This window comes from Eptatretus burgeri, chromosome 18, assembly GCF_056783735.1.
Source record: "Eptatretus burgeri isolate ZD-2024b chromosome 18, Ebu_testis_v1, whole genome shotgun sequence".
NCBI classification, from domain to species: domain Eukaryota; kingdom Metazoa; phylum Chordata; class Myxini; order Myxiniformes; family Myxinidae; genus Eptatretus; species Eptatretus burgeri.
The window spans coordinates 24,201,001-24,205,953 of record NC_140978.1 but is presented as its reverse complement, the minus strand read 5'-3'; positions in this window follow the sequence as shown (position 1 = coordinate 24,205,953).

The window sequence follows — 4,953 nt, the reverse complement described above, 5'->3', positions numbered from 1 at the left end:
TCTCCATATCTCACCAATCTCCCACCCCCTCTCTCTCTCACCCCACTACCTCCCACCCTTCTTACTCCTGTCCATCTCCCTCCCAACCCTATCCCTCTCTCCCACCCTCTCCCTCTCTCACGCCTCTCCCCCTCCTCGCTCTCACGCCTCTCCTTCTCTCTCACGCCTCTCCCTCTCTCTCACCCCTCTCCCTCTCTCACGCCTCTCCCTCTCTCTCACGCCTCTCCCTCTCTCTCACGCCTCTCCCTCTCTCACGCCTCTCCCTCTCTCACGCCTCTCCCTCTCTCACGCCTCTCCCTCTCTCACGCCTCTCCCTCTCTCACGCCTCTCCCTCTCTCACGCCTCTCCCTCTCTCTCGCCTCTCCCTCTCTCACGCCTCTCCCTCTCTCCCCACCCCTCCCCCTCTGTTAAGGACTGACAGTTTAGTTTTGAATTTAAAACAGCTTCCCTATGGTATAGCATGTATGAATCAGATTCAGAATGTGCTGACCAGAAGGGAGCAAAGGTTGCTGCATGTGCGAGCATGCATGCAGGCAGACATTTGCCAGGTGGATGGTGTGGGTTTTAAATGCTCCTGCCCGGTTTTGTATATAACTGCTCAGCGGTGAAAAAGAAAATGTTGATGTTTGGGCACATTTTATTGTCCTTCCCCTCCCCTCAAGGTGCCTTCCCTCCCTTCCTGCTTCCCCTTCCCCTCACACTGCATTCTCTTCCCCTTTCGCTGCCTTCCCATCCCCTCACACTGCCTTCCCTTTCCCTAACCCCAAAGTACCACATTGGGAGAAAAAGATGGATACCCATTCAAACGTGTACACGATAATACACATAAACTACCATATAGTGAAGCCATAAGCATTTCAAAGCCATACCATTTATTTTTGAGCGTGTTCTGAACTACCAATACTTAAAAAGATGATAGAATACATCACTGAAGTCCCACATTGGGAGATCATGAAAACACAAAATTACACTTCTTCTTCTGCTTCTCTCAAAACAATATAAAACTGTAGCCCAACCTACCTCAATAACTGTTGAAGCCATGATGGTGATTCCAATGTGAGGAAGTTACTTTGTCTCTGGGCTAGCGCTTGCAATCAAAAAATTCAAAAAATTCTACAACAACACTGCGTTCTCGACGGTTCGGGATACAGAGGAGAGGTTTGGTTGTTGGCACGAGCGCCGAGCGGAGCTCGGGAGGCCGCTCGCTGGTGTCTAGATTCTGCTCCCCTCTCGCTGGTGCCCGGTTGGAATCAGCTCGAAGACCACATGAGGTGGACAGGTCCGAGGCAGGCTCTGGTCTTCAGCTCGCCTTTCCCTCCGAGCTGGAGTCCTCAATAAAGGCTGTGGCCACCGTTTCTTTTGGGTGTGTGTGTGTGTGTGTGTGTGTGTGTGTGTGTGTGTGTGTGTGTGTGTGTGTGTGTGTGTGTGTGTGTGCGTGTGTGTGTGTGTGTGTGTGTGTGTGTGTGTGTGTGTGTGTGTGTGTGTGTGTGTGTGTGTGTGTCACCAGTCAAGTAAGTAATAAATTGTTAAGTGCCTTGCTGTACATACGTGCATCTCTTTATTCAGATAACTGCTTCTTGCGTGCCCCCCTGCCCCATTATAAATAAACCCATGTGTTAAATGTATCAGTTCGTTGCTGTGTTTCCTTCCATTGGCTTAGCGTAACGTGTGTTGGAGAATTAGCCAGGCCGTTGCCGCCGTAAGGGGACATTTGGACTGACGGATCTCGGTGATCATCCGCTCGGGTCGCACACGGTTCGAGCACGCTAGCGGCTCGTTCCGTATGAACGCCGTCGAGGGTGTGAATACTCGGTAAACTCGCCACGTGGAGCTCTCAGTACTTTGAAGATTGGCAAATAACCCTGTACCACGTGGTGTAATTATTGACGATTCACGGTCCGGTAAGGGACCAGTACTTGTCGGAGTTTTCCGAAAGGTACGATCTAAATTCCGGGTGTTCGGTGGAGCCGATTCTACTGCTCCATCTAGTGGTCGTGCTCGTCGCCGATACCCGGCCCACAACAATACAACCACGATGAATTATGTATGCACATAATTCATTGTGGTTGTATAATAGCAGAGAGCGAGAGACATAATATGCATAATAGCAGAAGGCAAGTCTTCACTTTATATACACAACCCGAGTTACTTTTTTTCTTTTTGGGAGCGATCTAAGCAGCAGTTTGTTGTCGTCAGTTCTTCAAAAAAAATGAAATCCTTTCTTAACATAAATATGGATTTTATGTGAATTATGCGACAACCATTGCTTAAATTGATCTAACAAATAAAATTATGGATGCCTTCATTGATTTATTAGTCTTGCACAGAAGGGATGCGAGAATATTGCAATGGCACTATCTGTCCATGTCTACGTCTATATATTTTTGCTTTAAATTTTTTTTCTCTGCAACCGCTTGTCCGATCGACGCAAAACTTTAAACATAGTAGGGACCACTCATGGAGAATATTTTATTACTAACTCTAACATCATAGGTCACATGGTATAGCAGCCATATTGGATTAAAAGAAAAAAAATTGGACAATCATTTTCTCCAAAACCTCTCACCCATCCCCCCTTCCCCCCCAAAAAAAATGAAATGGCATATGTCAACTCCCCATGGGGTATATAGGGTGATAACAATGACGTCATTGGTGAAATGCTTTTCCAGCCATAGCTGGTTGAATTGAAATCCTTGTCAAAAAAATCTGAAACCTCATATATCTGATCGATGACCAGATGTGAATGAAGAATTTAATTCATGACGTTCATAACCCATGCCAAGAAACTGTGTGACATAATAGGGTTCATGGATGATACGGATATATTGACCATAATATCAGAGGGCCATAATAGTCGTGTGTTCAGTTAATGAGGGTATTCCTGTTCAGATTGAGTGTGCAAGATGAGACTATGTGCTCAACAAGTGCCGTTCGAGTTGTCATTTTTGTTGACTTGTCAAAGGCATTTTGATACTATTAACCATAAAATTTTATCCAAATTACAGAATTACAGCATTCATAGGGTTACCCATGACTGATTCGCTAATTATTTGAATGATTGTTGACAGTGGACTAAATACAAAGTCTCCTTAACTCGCTGATCAACCACCCTGTTGTCTTTCTGCCTCTAGATTTACACCTCACTGGAACATTATTACTCTGTACATTTGCTCCTTGAAGGATGTCCATTTTTTTCATGCTGATTGCACTCCTATTAACTTGTCCCAATACAGAGCGCTCAACTTTGCCTTCCTGAAGTCAAATGGCCTTACTCTACTATCCCAAACTCAAGCTCTTAACAGACTGACACACTATGTTATGATCACTTATCCCTAAATCCTTTCATACTTCAATCTTTTCCACCATATTTACACCATTACCGAAGAGGTCAAACATTGCATTCCCTCTCATAGGCTTAGACAAACCGACTTATTTTCTCTTTCTCTACAAGAGTGAGAAATTAATCCTGGACTACATCCAGAGAAATCCTTGTTTACTCTGCCCTTTCCCTCATTGTGCCTGGATCTGGCTACGATAATAATCCATGGCAAATTAAAATTCCCCAAAATGAATACTCGTTGATTACATGCCTTCAGGAACCCTTCCATCCACGTATTCCCTCACACCAGTCCCATAAAAGCATCATATGAGTATGTTAGTATTCTTACAATCTCCATCCACACAGAATCCTCTCCATTAATTCACTCCATAATGTCACTTGTCTGTCTCTCTGTACAAGTGTTTTACCCAGATGACTACACCTTCTCCTATTTTCCCTTTCCTACAACTAAACACCGATACATAATCTCCCCCCACCCCCATGGGATGTCGATCCACAGGGTAATCCATGCTCTTTCTTTGAAATGCTGAGTGCATGTGAGGAAGTCATGTATTGTTATGTGAGATCGACTTCCCCTCATTGCAAACACTGACAAATAACTTGCTTACTGGGCTTCATCAAAAAGTGTTCACGTGGAAGTTTATGGTGGGGACTTATTCCATAAGCAACACAGAGCTGTGGAGTAGCATTAATGGCTGAGGGCACGGCTGTGCTACTGATTCAGTGCCGCCTGTAGGTTAGAGTAGGTATTTGTAATTTGGCCAATTTGGTGACGAAAATAGCTCGCCGACTCTCCGTGAAGGACACCATGGGATCTTTAACATCCGTCATCCACCAAATAATGACAGCATACAGAGAGCCCAGTTTATCCCCCATCCGAGAGATGGCACACACATTGAAGAATTATCCTGCCTGTGAAACAATCAGGGAGATGACAGAACCTTCCCAACTATCCTGGAACAGGTCTACACAGTTCCCCAACCTCCTGGAACAGGTCTACACACCTCCCCAACTCTCCTGGGAAGGGATTTGAACCAGCTTGGAGGAGTGCGTGCATACCTCTCTCAGGCCTAAGTAATCCTGATAGCCCTATGGCGGGGACGAGAATCGAGCCAAAAGCTAAATCACCCTGGGACTACAGAAGATACCCAAAAGTGAAATGATAAAAAAAAAAAAAAAAAAAGTATGAAAATTTGAAAGCAGACTTCAAAGGTTGTGAATTGAGACAGTGTAGCATAAAGTAGGCTTGGAAAAGGGGGATGGGGTGAAGGAAGGAGAAAGGGGCAGAGAGTAAATCCTTAGCGCTGTTGTTGTCCAGAAATTGTTCAAAAGCAATGATATCGGACACGACAGTGTGCAGGATTGCTTCAAGCTTTTCAAATTCCAAGTCCAGAAAATTCTCACTTGATAATTCACCAATTGGCCCACAAATCCTTTCATCCCAGGAAGTTCAGCATTTCCAGTTAGCTATAAAAAAAATCCCACAAAGTCAAATCGAGGTATTTTCCCAACGTATGGGATCTTTGGAATTTGACCAGCAGATATTGAGAATGACATTAACGCTCAATGTTTTCACTCGTTTTCTGTTTCCATGCGATTTCATCGCTGTGCAT